The sequence below is a fragment of the Haemorhous mexicanus genome, chromosome 1 (genome assembly GCF_027477595.1).
Source record: "Haemorhous mexicanus isolate bHaeMex1 chromosome 1, bHaeMex1.pri, whole genome shotgun sequence".
NCBI classification, from domain to species: Eukaryota; Metazoa; Chordata; class Aves; order Passeriformes; family Fringillidae; genus Haemorhous; species Haemorhous mexicanus.
The window spans coordinates 96065165-96081744 of NC_082341.1; the positions used below are offsets into that span (position 1 = coordinate 96065165).

Here is a 16580-nt window from a genome sequence, read left to right on the forward strand (position 1 = left end):
CCACAGAAAGCTGAGTTCACTCAGTCCTGCACTGTTGACAAGTGCTGATAATGTCACACATGAAACACCCCTTCTCAGGCTTTTTTTGGGAGCTCTAATGTGGAAACAATTTTAGGTGATGAAGTACCACAACACTGACAATCCCACATCTTCAGTATTGTGTTTAAAAAAAAAATTAAAAATAATAATTAAAAAAAAAAAAGGTTGAAAAATATTCTGCTTGAGTATTACTGAAGACATCTGGTGTGGGTGTGAAAAGGGCTAAGTCAAGCTCTACATGTTCCTTATCCATGTAACAAGCATTGCTGCAAGGAATGTACGGGTAGAGAGAAATTTCTGTCACCAAATTTTATTTTACTGAGCTAAATCTTCAATACAAAGAGTGTGTTTCTCTTGTCTAAGAAAAGTTTGACTGCGAACTGAATGTCAACAGTTCAGCAGTGCTAAAATCACCTCCTTGCCAAGGACATGTATCTGTTGATTAAAACATCAGGCATCAGGCTACTTACACTGTGTTTGATACTGCATCACAGGGGACACTGCACATCTCCCCTCCCACAATTCTTCTACAAAACACACTGAACTTGTAAAAATCACAGTTAAACACCTCAGAAAGTTATGTGAAGAAACAAGTTTAAATCAAGAACTTACAATCAAATCATCTTGATGTGATTTAAACTCAAGGTTACACCCAGGTGTTCCAGGCCATTCGATGCAATCCATGACTCTGAACCTTTGGAAAGGAGCTGATCCAAATGGGCCTGTGAACCTTGCATCTTTGACTATCTGTATAGTTTATGATAAGATATAATTCATTTATTTCCGTGAACCTAATCCAAACTTCAGTATAGTCAACAGAAACCTCACCACGGACTTCAAAACCAAAATCTATCACATTACCCAAAAAAAAAAAAAAAAAAAAAAAAAAAAGCCAAATGAAATGAAACAAAACAAAACAAAAAAAATGCATGATAGATTTTTCTGTCTCCACAGAGTACAAAGTGGCTTCAGTTTTAAATCTCAAACTTCAACTCTAACTCCCAAACCTGTCTGTTTTGTGCTTGTTGTGGAATGTCATATTTATTAAACCATTTTTCATAGGTGTGCCAGGGCAATAATGTAAAAAACCCACCAAGTTTAGGTTTATACAAAACTGACACCACAATTGCAGTTCTATTGTGGTGCAGCTCAGGGCTTCATGCAGATTGGTGTGGGGACCAAGAAGAGCATTCCTTCCAGGTTTTAACCAGGGTCAGATTATGTCCTTCACTTTGAGAAGTCCTTTCTCAAATAGTTCCTAAAATCTGACAGTTGAGGTCTTTCAGTGTGACGGTGTTTGCAGGGGTCTCAGGATGAGGGAAGAGACAAGAAAGTTGACTCCATGTTTCAGAAGGCTTGATTTAATATTTTATGATATATATTATATTAAAACTATACTAAAAGAATAGAAGAAAGAATTTCATCAGAAGGCTTGCTAAGAATATAAAAAGAATGATAACAAAGGCTTGTGACTGACCGAGACAGTCTGGACAGCTGGACTGTGATTGGCCACTAATTAAAAACAACCACATGAGACCAATCCCAGATCCACCTGTTGCATTCCACAGCAGCAGATAATCATTGTTTACATTTGTTCCTGAGACCTCTCAGCTTCTCAGGAGGAAAAATCCTAAGGAAAGGATTTTTTATAAAACATGTCGGTGACATTTCAGCGCTAACTTTTTTCTCATCCAGATGAGATGTTTGACCCTGGTTGAACAACGCTTCCTTCTCTCACAGCCCCATGAGAGGGCTGGGAAACAATTGAATGTGTCAGAAGGAAAACTTGTGGAGGTGCTTGCATACCCCAAACTAAGATGAAGTGGTCCCCTTCCTAAATGTAGCCAGAATGATTTGACCATAAAAGAGCTGCTACTATCTACCTAAATGATCTTGCTAATATCTCTTTCTTTCAGTGACTACATCCTTTTATATCTTATATAGCTGGTGAACCAAACACATAAACCTTTTCTCCTGATAGCCCATTAGGTATGCTTTTGAGGTACAACCTCGGTAATTACTTCCTTCCAATGTAATTGTATTTTAATTACACATTTAAGGCCAAATTCTTTCCTCATCTATCCCAACTAAAACTCTCTGAAACCTTATTAATTTTAATTAAGTTGGAGTTGATGCAAAATTTCTAAGTGCTCAATTTTGCATTAAAAGTTTCAAATTCATTTAAACATGGATTTAATTTCCACAAGCATTTCAATTGGAAATGTGCTCCTGCGTTTAGTCTTTCAGAGTAGTAACATGAAATATATGAAACATAAAGTCCTTTCCAACAGATGATATTAGGACATAGCTCACCTTTAAATATTTCCTCATTTGCTGCAGCTACCTGAGGGATGTTTGCTACAGACTCTAAGAGGACTTCTCTCTTATTAACATTAGTAGCAGTGCTACTCCAAAGGGATGAACTGCAGCTGGAGATAAACTGTCCCTTTCTGAGAGGTGGGACAGAGTTTATGTCATCAGCCAGTGCAGTAGACACAGAAAGACAGCCTGGGAATGAAGCAGGCAAACTTCCAGAAGGGACTTGGGTTACTGAGAGCTCAAAAGGCCAGTTTGAAGTGTTCACATGAGCAGGGAATTGATACATGGAGTTGGCCATGAAAGAGTGAGAAAAGATGGAAGTAAAACTTTTCACTGTCTCACTGAACACAAAGGACAAGAAGTGACTTGAGAGAGTCACTTATTATTTTCAAAATAATACTTGGAGCAATTGAACCATCAAGAAAGATATTTGAAGACTTGACCTGGACAGAATAAGACTGTAGAGGGACTCAGTAATTGTGCTCAAAACCGAAAATAAAAATATGAGGCAATTGAGCCTTATGTTTCAGATGTGAGATCTCTGACACTACACACGTCTTTGGAGACATTACGGAGCCCCTAATTAAAAACGAGAGCTGCTTGTGGGATTCCAGAGTGCAAGTGAAATTATTGAGAGAAACAGATCCAGCCCTGGAGAGATCAGCCAGCATCACAAAGAGGTCACTGCTGAGCTCTCAGACAAGTACAACACATGCCACTGGGCCTCCAAAGCTCTCAGGTGAGGCAAGGGTAGTGCCCAGCAATGTCTCTGGAATACAGCAAGCTGGATAAGCTGCACGGAGTACCACACAGAAGGGCTGCTTGCAAAACCTTTACAGCCCAGAAGGGAGGCTCTGGCAATCACTACAGCCTACAGCCCACAGTGGGCACTGCAGGATGTGCCTGTGCTGAGTCCCAGCATTTCTCTTAAGGAGCCACCCAGTAGGTCCAGCAAAGATCTGACATTCTTTACACAACATATGTGAACATGTGGGAGAGAGGCTTGCCTGAGCAGAGCCATGGAGCATATCCTCTGGCCAAGTATGACTGCCCACAGCAAACACTGCCAGACAGGGAAAACAGTGAACTGGCAGGGAGATGGCCCAGCCAAATCCTTGGGGGTGGTGAATGAAACAGCGTGGACAGGTCTGTTTGCTTTCAATAACAGGAACGTGTACAGCCACCCCAGCTCATTGCTCCAGCTCCACAGAGACTGGCTTCCTCAGAAGCTTTCTAGGCTTTTGGGAGCCCTCAGTGCAAAGGGGGTGAGGCTACAGGCTTTGATGTGGAACAAAAGAGTGGTGAAAAGTGATTTGAGTCTGAATAATGGAAGAAAAGTCTGCCTAAGAGAAATTCCTGTGAGAGAAGTTAAAAAAAGCAGGCGACAGAGCTGGATGTGAGTAAGACAGAAGACATTACAGTCATGTCGGACATGACATGCTGCATAAAATAGTGTGTGACAACAGGTCAGAAGCTTGGTGTGAGTCTCAGGGCTACATCTGTAATTGCCAATTGTGCACAAAGTCCCATGACACAGAGGAAAGCAGGGTCATATGGATGTCTGTCTGACCCTTCTGAACCCTCTCCACTTTCAGTTCAAACGCAGAGAGTAATGTGACACTCCCAGGCCCAGAGGGTCAGGGCAGCCTCTTACCAGCCTCTGCACCAGCTTCACATGAATCCTCCATGTCAAAATCACTAGGATTGTCATTTCAAAAACATTATAGACAGATACGGGGTACAGGAAGCCTGAGAGATTAGAGGCTGAAGTCAGAGAAAGCCCTGGAGATGTTTGTTGTGCGTGGTGTCATTTATTGTTATAACCCATGGCATCAGCCAGATGTTACAAGCAGTGTGAAACAGCCCCAGCACCTGATGCTACCCTCAAGCCCAGGAGGAAGTTACAAAGGCATTCAGCTTGTAAGCTCTTGAACAGACAGGAAACTCTGCTAGTTGAGACCTCCTATCTGAGACAGTATAGCACCTGCCACACCAGATCACCTCAGCCTCAAAAAATCATCTCTTTTCCTCAGTGAGGGGCAGCCAGGAACAGTCACACCAGAGCTGCAGATGAGTCAGGAAAGACCTGGAGGTCAAAACAGCACAGGGTGACTCAGGGGCTCTCCTGACTTAGTGGACTGTGAACAATTAAATAGGTATATTTCATCATTGCTTGTTTCATGCAAATGTTTGCTGTTAGCGTGTGTTGTTTCTGCAATGGAGTATAAAAGAAAGGTAGGATGCTCTGGCACAGGACAACGGGACCTATCCTTGTTATACACCTTACCTACTGACACAGCTGAAGGCTGGTCCCTGGTAGGCTCTCTGCCTGATGGCTGAGAAGAGTGGCTACAGCATCATCCATGGCTGTAATGCCTCTGAAAGGAGCTGTTTTCTAATAAGGAGCTTGCTTCATTTTTACAAGCAACAAAGGGCTTTTTGGCTCTTGCTCAGCATGTGTTACCTGATGTGCCAGGCATTCCCAGAAGCCATGAGGAGAGTCAGGCAGTGAGGAACTGCTCTGTGTACCAAGCTGAACTTGCTTTCTCGTTTTTCCAAGTCTTGGCAGACAGGTAAATTTTTTAAAGGTACTTGTTTCTAAATACAACATGTAACCCGTTTTGCTGCAGTCTATCCATCTAGTGTTCTGTGCTTGTGGGTACAAAGTTACCAGTACCAGTTAACGTGACTGAGATTAAAAAGGAAATACGTGGTTTTCTATCGGAGACAGAATGTTTGAAGTTAAAAGATTTCGAGGTATCCTGCAGTTTTGAAGCTCACTGTTCCTTGCCTGCTTAAATAAAGGGAAGTGGAGCTGAATGATACATTTCTGCATAATTGAAAATGCACAAACACAGGGAGAGAGACAAAAAGAGAGAAAACTAACTGGAAGCAGATTCCCAAGCAAGTTACTTGATCTTGGCCAACAGAACCTGCAGTTTCAAGCCATTTAGGCACTCTGGAAAATTTGCTCTGGATATGAAACACATTTACTCAGCGCCCATCAATTCTGTGCTGCAGCCAGCCCTGGGGAAAGAGAGGTCTCTCGACGGCTGCAGCCAGCACTCTGGGCAGCTTCCAGACCTCCTCTCCTGCCAACAGTAAATAAAAGCATAATGAAATAAGAACAGCTAATGCTAACGCCCTAGAGCTGATGTTGGAACGAGGAGCGTGAGACCGGAGAATCGCAAGCAGCGTCTCCTCTCTACTGCAAAGCACTTGCAGCCCGGACACATCCTGAGCCAGGCTGATTTTCTGTGTGTTCAGTGGCTCTGAGAGGGTTCTCTCTTCCATTAATTCATTCAGCCTTCTCCCAGGCTGCACTACTGATCGATGTTTTCTACACAGGCAGCCACACCAAGGAAAAAGAGAATCAATATTCACTTTGGTCATGGCCTCCCCAGTCCTCAGCCATTCCCACATGTGTCCTTGTGCTAACAACCCCATGTAAGGGATAGGAATGAGATCAGCAGCTGCCAGCAGGGCCCTCCGCCACAGAAATTTCCAAATAATGTTCTTTCTCTGTCTCTCAGGAGCACATAATGCAGCGGATACTCCTGCCCTTTTGTTACACCTTTTTCTGTGCATGCAACTCATCTGGCAAATATATATTGAAGTAAATGTTAGAAAAGAAATTAAAATGAAAACCTTACAAATGAGCTCAAAAAACCAAATCAATGTGAAAACTCGTTTGCTGAAGTTTTGTTCCATGTACATAGTGTATGTTAGTATTTAGTAACATGCAGAAATTACAGATGTGACTTAAACCTTCTAAGACTTTATGTTAGTTTTTTCCTCTGCAAAATTAAAGTCTCTGTGGAGGAAGCACGGCATAAAAGAACTAAGAATTGTGATGACAAGATGGCCAGTATTATTGGCATTTTTCCTTCCATATCTTAATTGACAGAACTAGATAAACACCTTTCCTAAAAGAATGAACCCAAATTGAATTCAGTAGAGTTACTGAGAGAAAGAATGAATTATTTTCCTAATTTCCCCTAGGAAAGAAAGGTCTCTGCATTACTCGTACATGCCATCAAATTAAAATGGTGTGAAGAAGTACAAGTTACTCAGCAATGAAATGTTGTGGAGTAAATGAAAGGCAAATGTTAAAAATCCTCCTCTGAGCAGTCAAGAAGAAAATTCCTTCGTGACACATGTAGGTGACATAATCTTGGGACAGCCTTTCTGTAGGTGTGGGCCTTCTTTGCATGCTCCCCAGGAGAAATCTGCACATCATTTGTCAAAATGGCTGTAGATTTATGTGTTTGTTTTCTTAGAAACATTAATCTTTGTATATTCATTGATCTTCATTCTAGAATTAAACTTTACAATTGTGTTGTACATCAGTCCTTATAGGCTTGCCACAGACTTTCAAGCTCTTTCCTTAAGTTCCTGTTTTCCAGCTGAATTGATGCATGTCTTCTGCAATTAAAAAAAAAAAAAAAAGCAAAAATCAAGCATTGATTTAAAGGCATCAGGTGTTAGAAAACTGTCAGACACAATCTGATTCCTGGTCTAAGCTGTCTCATGGTTTTCCTCATGTGGTTCATCGGTCCCTGGGCATCTGTGAACTCCTTCTAATGCAATCATGAAATGTGATGGAGGAAATGAAGTTCTTGGTCTCTACATAGCAAGTGACCAGTGTAAAATATCCTTGAAAACTCATATTTCCATTGAAAGAAGTTGGAGAATCTATAAATTTTAAAAATTACTTACCTAGCATCTAAAAGTGCCCAGACTAGACCCTTCAGAGAAAGATGCAAGCAGTTTCACATTCCACAGTTATAAAGTAACGTGTCAGAAAGGGATATTGTTCCTATCCCCACCTCTCATGAAGCTTGTTTATGCCTTGAAGTGCAAGTTTATTTCACTTACTTTTGGAGACAACTTTTATTCTGTGCTCTAAATCAGGGTGGCTTATTGGAAAACACTAGATTAGCGGTCAGTTTTCTAAACTCCAGCACTGACAGTATCTGACATCACTTTCTTCAGCATCATCCTTCAAAAAACGACTCATTCCAGCCCATAATCATGTGTAAGCTGAACATTCCATAAATATATTGCTTCATAGGTACGACAAAGTTTCTGTGTGCCAAAAGAAGTCAATATTTGTCCAATTTTCATACTGATACCCCAGCCTTACCTGGTGAGTCAAAGATGGGATGTGTCATGCTGGAAGCTGCCTCCACAGGCACTGGGGAGAAGAGGCTGAGCTGTGACACAGTTTCAAATGCACCTTGCTGGAATTGTAATCAGACATCTGTGTGGGGATCTCAACAACTTCCCTTCTTCTCCTTTGTCTGAGGTCCAGTCAATTTTGGTTTTAATCTTTGTACCGGCATGTGTCACTGCTGGGTACAGGACACCTCATCCTCTTCATGTCCTTAGTCCTGATGACATTATTAGGCATGCTGGTGAGGCCCAGGCCCAAGCCCAGCCCCTGGGAAGGAAACAAAAATTAGAAGTAAAATAGATTTTTAAGTAGGAAGCACTTTTCCCACGTTGAAGAGTCACAACAGTTCCAAAATGAGAAGGCATATTTTTAGTGATTAGCTGCAGTTAATCCTAAGCATGCTTTAGGCTTTGTAATAAGTCAGACAGAATATCCTCTCCTCCATGGAGAAGTGAGACGTGGGGTTTCAGAGTGGGAGAACAAAAGGATTACAAATGAGGTATTTGCAATAATTCCTCCACAGCGGCTATAGGAGCTACATAATATTTCCCCCTAAACCAGAAATCTGCCTTGAATAAAAGGAAGCAAATGACATTAGGAGAAAGAAGTCATATCTACAAACTCCACGTAAATCAGAAGTTCATTAGGGGAGTATGCAGAGAAGCTTTTGGAATGTAATTTTGCTACCAACTAGTTTTCACAAGAGTGAAGTAAGGCTTTCAAAAGCATCATTGCTCTAAGTAATTTAAATTACCAACTCTACCTGATACTATCTCTTCCCACAGAGATTACAAAGCACTTAAATTTTTACCCACTTTGTTACAGAAATCCCCAAGGAAGATTTCAATCCATTTGCAAGCACTGCTGTGAGAAGAAAAGATAGCAGAAGTTTTCAAAACGACCTCCAGCACACCTAGAGTTAAAAGCTTCTTACAAGTATTGTCTCTGTATCATAAAGTTCTTTGTTCAGAAATTTACCACTGTGTCACACAAAAACACCCCACTCTGGACCAAAACTCAGTCTACAAGAGTTCAGCTAAGAAACAATAATTCCTGGTGCTTTGTCCAATTCTTTTTTCTAACACTGAAATAAAAAAGATCCTATGTGTTCTACTCTTTCCAAGAATGAGTGTACTCCTATTATTCAGAATATTACTTTAATTTTAAAACGAAAAGGTGTGGGCTTATAGATGAGATTGCTGGCGATGTTTGAAGCGTCAGGTGATCTCCGCCATGTGGGTGGTCACAGATGGCTCATCTCTCATTCAGAGTCACCTCTCCTAGGACATCTCCTGTTTTGTAGCAGTCCAAAGCCTTGCTTTTATTTAGGCTGGCCTTGCCCTGGGACCCACAGGGGTGTGTTAGAGCACGGGTCATTAGGGAAGGTATCGCTCGGTTTCTGTCCCTCCCCATAGCAAGCAAGACCCACACTTTGCAGTGTGCAAATGTACTCTGTACTGACACAAAAGTGCTGGGATATCTTATCATTCTCACAGCCCAGATGCGAATTTAGGAGTGTGGCTGTGCAGAGTTTTCCACCAGGGGTGCTGAAAGGGTGTTGGACTGGGGCAGGTGAGAGCTGGCCTGGCTTCCATCAAAACCATTTCCAGTAAGGGTTTTGTACCGACATACAAGGGGCTCACTGTGCCCCGATTTGTGTGCTGAAGTTTGAGCAACTCCAAACTAAAATATTTTAAAAAGAAGATGCAGAGGAGGAAGACTGTGTGGAATAAAAAGGCCCAAAGAATGAAACTTCCCATAAGTGCTACTGCCTGCTGTGCTTTGAAACCCACAGGTGAGAATCCAGGATTCTTTGAACCAGGAGAGCTTTGCCTTCAGCTTTGGTGTACCTAGGCTTGCAGGTAAGGTCACTGCTTTGCTGTCTTTACAGGTCCTCCTGCTTGGCATGCTTGCAGATTTCCTACATGTCACAGCAGCTGCATGAAGAACACATGCCACCCTGAACAGAGCAGGAGGGAAGGGATAGCAGGAAAGTTGTCAGAAAATGGTCTATTGGAAGGTATCCCACCCATGGAACCAGATGATGTCCCTGGGTGTTGGAATTGGATAGTCTTTAAGGTTTCTCCCAACCCAAGCCATTCTACCATTCTATAAAAAGGCACCATTGCGGTAAAGTGGGCAAATGTTGTACAACTGTGTCTGGCTACTTCCTGTCCTAGCTCCACCTTGCTGCCTGCACGAATCCACAGCTAAATCAAAGCTAACTATGCAACTGACCCACAGCAGACCTGCAGAAAAGGTGACATAATTGGGGTCTCCTGGTGGCTGACAGACATCTGAGAGAGGTACTTGCTCACCAGCTTCTCTGGTGCTGGCACACGACGGAGTCTCTCAACCCAAACCAAGGCCTTTAGAAAGACTTGGAGCTTCTGAAAATGGCTGTGTTGTATCAATAACTGAGGGAATCACAGAGCTAGAGGGGCAAATACACAAATGCCTTAAAATACAGCATCCATAATAAAAAAAAAAAAAAAAAAAAAGAAAAGAAAAGAAAGAAAGCAAGAAAGCAAAACAATTTTAGTGTTCTTCCAGCAGTGCCTCTTGCATTTACTCCAGCACACTATATTTGGTATGGCTGTTTCTGTAGGAGAGCTACTCTCTGACAAGTCCTCACGTAGAAGCAGCAAACCTCCAGGGAGTTTAAAGCAGCTTTTATTTAGACCCACGCTTTGTTATGATACCAAGTTTAGCCTCAGTCATGCTGCTTACTGATATTCCAGTGTCTGTGGATGCTCACAAGCTCAGGGTCCACATGTCTTAGGTTTCATTGATTTCACAGCATCACTGCCCATGCAAAACTCTGCTCCTGTTAATCCAAATCTTTCACTGTAGCTCAGATGTCTGGCAGTGGAGAGAGGGTGGTGGCAATGACAGCATGCAATGTACACTGATGGGGAAAGGAACATTGTGTAGCTGTCAGCACAAAGAAAGGGAGGCTCATCTTGCTGCAGCAATATTTGGGACAGAAGGCTGGAAGATCAATTTAACTCCTTTGATGTGTCATATCTTGCTAGCAAAGGTTTAAATGCTATTTCTGTCTGCCACATTGATTTTCATTATCATGGATCCTCTTCCTGAGGTAAAGAATTTCTCTCACAGAAATTTCCTAAACCTGTTTTGCTTGTGGTGATGTTATGTTTTAAATTACAACACAAATATGTGCAAGCGTATAGGCACTAGCTCTTATTATTCATAAGAAATCTTTGTATGGCACAGTGTAATTTTAGTATTCCATGACAGCAGCATTTAAATTATATTTTTTCTTAAAAAAAAAAAAAAAAAAGAAAAAAGAAAACAAATCATAACTCATCCAGCTTGCAAGTAAAACACCCTGTCCTGCTGCCTCTCTTCCATTAATCTGGAGACTGGGAGGCATTAAGTGACGCAAGACCTTTGAATCTTGCCCCCTCAGAAACTCTGACAGCTCAAAAGACTGAGCGTTCTCCACTATTGTTCCAAAATATCACTTGCACACTCCAAAACTATTTAAGAAATACTGATTTAATCATATACTCCCCCACATATTTGCAACTGCCATCACTACTGTGGGTGTTAATATGCTGAGTGGGACAATTGTGGTGTTTTGCTGCTCTAAAGAATTTTTTTTTCCTCATAAATTCCAGGAATGGGTTCTTTCTGCTGTTTTAGCTATTTCATGTAACAAATAATCTTTGCAATAGGAGAATTTGGCTCATCATGCAGATTTGTGTTCTTTATAAGTGGAAAATAATAGCAGACAGTGTTCCTCCTGTGTCACTGCTTTTATTCCAGTCAAGGTTGATAAAATATTTCTTGGAGAGAAACGCACAAATCAGCCTGCATGGGAAACGTGATGATGATGATGATGATAATGATTATTGATGATGATGATGATGATGATGATGACGATGATGATGATGATAAGTGCGAGTTTGAGGGTGACATTCTGGTGTAGTACAGTTCCTCCTCTGTGGCCCTTGGGATTTGACAGGTGAGGCTTGATAGGGGACCGATGAAAGTCCTTAAGGCCAAGATGAAAAACCATGCATGGTGTTACTGCTGGAAGAGCTGTTTGGAGGAGCCTGAGTGTTCCCAGAATAGTACAGTTCCTCTAACATAGCTACAAGCAACACATCAAGCTCCAAAGAGATTCTTTTTTTAGGCTTGGATCTAAGGAGGTGGGTGGGGCGACAAACAGTAGAAGGATGACAATGACAAGCAGGCATTCATTTGAAGGAAAGTAATAAATCTATTAAACTCTTAAAGACTAACAGCATAAAGCCTTGACGATCCTATCACTTTCCCCAAATATAATAATGTCAGGATTTTGGTGTTCTTAGAAAAAAAAAGAAAGAGCACAATGTTTAAGACTACAACATAGCATTTTGCAGCCTTATATGTAATATGTATATAGCATTTTGCAGCCTTATATGTAATATGTATATAGTAATAAAAAATACAATGCAATCTGGAAATATGTAAAATAAGAGCACTTTTTTTGCCTTTTTGTCTGGGCTGAGGTGTTGCAGTTGCTCCTGCATAGTCATATACATCAGCCATGTGGTAGCACAAGGAGGCCCTGGCAATGTAAAAAAGCCCCTGGATTTTGCAATAACTGCACTGTGACTTCATGAAATGTCCTGTACAATTAGCATCCCACAGCATACTTATTGTTTTGTATAGTCACATGATTTAATGCCCCTGGGTTGCATTTTTGAAGAGGTTATTTGGCTGTTTATGTTTTTCACTGGTCCTTGAAGAGTTCACCTTCCTGAGCAGTCTGGTGAATGCAGTTCAGCATGTCTCAGCTCCTCCATGGAAAGAAAGGAAAGATCTTGTGGTTAGACCCAGACATTTCTTTTCCTTAGGCATCAGGTACTTACTCTCTAGACAGCTTAGTTCTCTGGCTTACAGCTGTGGGTTTCCCTGCTGTCTTGGTCGTGTGCAGAAAATACAATCCAATTACTTCTTCCATGTGGAGAAGATGCAGAGAGTCAGCAGTGATAGATAGATCCCTGCAGGGCAGAAAGACCCATCCTCTGAAAAATAATGAACCCTGTAGCAAAGGAAAAGAAAAAGAAAAAAAACCAAAGCTTGGAAAAACACAGCTTACAACTGAAGACCCCACGGCCCTGAGTGAACTGAAGTTGAAAGTTCGTGTAGTTTTGAATCATTGCTCGAGGCTCTCTTCAGAGTCAAAGGGATCTCAGTTCATACACTGGTGACACATTTAATCCTGCTTTAGCGGCTGCAATCAAGTCCAAAGTTTTTAGTGTTTGGGAGGGTTTTGAGTGAAAGCTGATACCGCGTGTGGCGAGAGAGAGCTTTCTTCAATTCCACAGACCTGAAATAATCAGTACCACAGTGTGAGCTCCACTTCATTCAGATGCAGTGTAGGCCAAAACCTCTTTCCTAGTCCTGGATATTCTTCACAGAGGTGCGAGCCTGAACATTCCTGAAGCAAACGCTGGCATTATCAATCACAGCAGCACCTGAACAAGTGATCTGATTTTAAAAGTGATGAAATGGAAACTGTTGGTGCTTTTTCACCTCAGAACATCAGACAGTATGTTCACAGCTTTCTCTGGATGGAGGCTTTTGATATTAGCCACTGTTTTGAAATTTTCCCTCTCTTCCATTACGAGTATGGGTGCAAAAACCGGGGTACCACTATTGTTTGCAATAAGAAGCAGTACATACCCATTCATCACTGCTACACCAAGATCACATTAATTATAAACATAGGTAATTGGCTGTCTTTGATGTCATTGCATTCATTATTAGGATTTCTTTACCTACAGCGGAAATCAGTATATTTGGGAATCTTCTTAATGGAAGCTGTTCATTTGGATATGTATAAAATTGTTGACCTTGCAAAACAATGTCTGACTATATATTTCTGAACTTCTTCCTCCTCCCCAAACCAAATTTTGCCAGTTATGTTTGTGGGGAAAAAAACCCATTCACTGAGTGGCAGAACACAGCTTGGAAAACCTTCCCAATGCTCTTTGCCCAACTTGTAGATATGGTGATGTTCACTTTCTCTGCTTATCCAGAAGCCTGAACAGATACTATAAATTCAAGGACTCTCTCCACAGTGCATGTGCACTGGTTTAAATCACAAGCAGCAGCACATACTGTGCCCTCAGCAAATACATTTGAAACACACAGGGATATTTTTCAGCCAGTTTAGGCCATGGAGGGGAAGTTTTGTGGGCTACAGAATAGGTGAGTGCAGTTTCAAAAACCTTTACCCTCTTCTTGTAGTCTGACGCCTAATGATGGTAAATTTTTTAGCCTTTCTATAAGGCTAATAAGCATAAGCTTATTAGGCATAAGCATCTGTTTCCATCCATGATGGACCAACTGAATTGCCTCCAAGACTGCTGACATTCTCTTCTTAAAAGTCATTGGCAGCAGCTGAGCAGAATCAAACTATGGTGTGGGGTTTGTGGAAAGAGGAACCCACCACATACACATCCTTGCCCAGACAACTTGCACTGCATAGATCTCATTTCTCTGGGAATTCAGACTCTAAAAATACTTTATTTTTGCCCTCTTTTTCTATGCATTTCATTCAGCTGTGCTTCAATCACTCTCTGCCAGCCTCTCTTGCTCTTGTGAGGCTGGAGAAGTCATAAATATGGCAGGTCCCTTTGAGCGTTAATGCTGGATGCTGTCCATGACTGCTGAGCTGCAATATGTGAGCCAGCAATACCACAAAGACAGAGTTTATATTCCTTCCCTATTACATATTTGTGGTGTGTAAATCTGCAGAGCAGAAGAAATTTATAGCGAAATGAGTGGTCATGGGGAAAGTAATCTCCATATAAAGCAGTGCCAGATACCTCTCTGTTTGGGACTCCTTCTATTGGGAAGTTTCCCACCAGGCTAAACAAAACCTTCAGCCACTGCTGTTCTTTTTTTTGTGCCTCAGTTTTGTGCCTCGCTGACAGGGGGGTCACTGACATTGTTTATCCATTATTCATTTAGCAATGCCTCTGGGAAGCAACTTAATGTCATGTATTTTTCACTTACATGAATTGCAATAAACTGGTTTCTTCTTCAAGCTCGCCTGCACTGGGAACATTTTTTTAAGTTCTTTTACAGCCAGCATAGCTTAAACAGTTTGGAGGCTGCAGCAAGGACCTGGTAATAGACAGCATGAGGTGAGTGATTGTTTATTATCAATGTGGCTTCAGACTGTGGCATTGGCTACACTTACTAAAACATGAACTATTAAGACCACATAAACACGAAATAATTTGGCTTTGTTGAAATACACAGTATCTGTCTCCCTTGGACTGAAAATGCTTCTATTACACAAACTGCTCATTCTCCCTTGAAAGGCCTGGCTTTCAGTGGAAGATTTGAGATTTTTCTTGCTTTGCTTTCCTAGCCTTCTTTAAAGCAGGTTAAGTCAATATATCACTAACAAGCCCAGATGAGATTTCAGTGCAGCCTTTACTGTCAGAATCAAAATTACATGAAGTACTGAATTTTGAGGCAGTGCTATGTGGACAGTCAAGAGGAGGTAGATTCTGCTCTGGCCGGGTGAAATGCTCCCAATTAAATCCCATCACGTGCGAGCCTCTGTTGGCACAACCAACACATTTGTGCACTAAAAAACTGAGGGGCTGGAAAGAGAAAAAAATTCTCTCTTGGTCTAATAGGAGGGATGTGAATAAATCATAGCTGAAAACATGGAGCAGAAAAGTTTGGTGGATACCCAAATGACAGAGATGGTAGATCCTTTGTTGAAAGAAAGCAGCTGAGGAGAAAGAGGAGGTGCTACACAGAAGGGAACACTCATGTCTGTCCTCAAGACCTCCTGACATGAGCAGTATATGAGTCACTGGATGTGGTGGATTAAAATTTATCCTGTTTTGCAAAGATACATTTTCTGAAGAAGTGAAATTTGCTGAATTTCATCTGGAGTCAGATGCACATGCTTCACTCCTTTAGACAGTCTCCAAAAATAGGAGAAGCAAGGTGGGTTGCCACAGCGTGAGTCCAAGTCCTTGTGTGAAAACACCTCCCTTGGCATGGGAAGCATTTCTACCTTAGGATAAGGCATGGCCAGGTTAGGGTAGCAGAGGCCATGCCCACAGAGCCACAATGAGTCAGAAGAGCTCAGCCTGTCCTGGGAGCAGCAGAAAACCCAGTTTTTCCTACAGCTGCTGTATCCCCTCCAAACTGGGCTTCTGGCATGAGGATACAGGGGCTGTGCTTTGCAATGTGCCAGGAATGAGGACAGGGAAGAGGAGAAGGCAGGAAAATGCAGTTGTCTCTCAGCCTTTACCAAGCCATTTTCCTCCAGGGCTCCCCGTTAAATCAGGAAGCATGTGGCCATACAAAGAGGCACTAGGACCATCCCAAAGGAGGGAGAGAGCCTCTTCTGAAGCAGAAATCATCCTTTGGTGATTTCCCTTTGGTGTTCCTCTTGCTTCTCAGATGGGCTGTGCTCTCATCTCAGGCTACCCCTGGAGTGGGTTTGGATTCCAAGGTTTACAGCTTTGGAAGACAGTAAAAGGCAAGTGCAACTGTTCACTGACCTCTGCAAAGGAGCTGGTTGGTCACTTTTCCCTCTGCCTTTTCTTTCCAGGGCCAGCCATAAAGGAGATTCAGTAGTCTGCTGGCAAGGGTGCAAAGCCAGGTTTAAATTAGCTCATGAGGACCTCTGTGTGCACTGAGATGAGCCAGCTTGTCCTCTTCCTGACCAGGAGAATGCCTGATTCCCCAGCTGGAATTTCTGCCTGGCCAAGTGTCCCAACACAGGACTGTGACCTGTCTGCTGTGGAATGCCCCTGGAAGGAAGTGCCTGCCGCTCTTCTCCGCTCCCCTGTCCCACAGCCAAAGCAGCCTTACACCTTAGGCTCAAAGTGTGGTGCTCAAAGTTAGGGTGCCATGCACAGGTCTCCCTTCAGCTCTGCACTGAGTGCAAAGGATGCCTGAGGGCACAGAGCACCTTTCCATCATCCCAGAATTAGTTCCTCCACAAAACAGTTTTGCACTTGCAGACACTTGAGGGTGTCATGTCCCTCCT

General features: G+C 42.2%; 1 long non-coding RNA gene across 1 annotated transcript; it reads right to left on the bottom strand.

The window, feature by feature from the left end:
* Positions 1-904: 904 nt before the first annotated feature.
* On the bottom strand, positions 905-12757 carry LOC132332457 (uncharacterized). The gene is made up of 3 exons (XR_009487904.1): positions 12418-12757; positions 7505-7801; positions 905-6783 (listed from the first exon to the last, which is right to left on the bottom strand). It is a non-coding gene; the product is annotated as an uncharacterized LOC132332457 (long non-coding RNA).
* Between the last annotated feature and the right edge of the window lie 3823 nt (positions 12758-16580).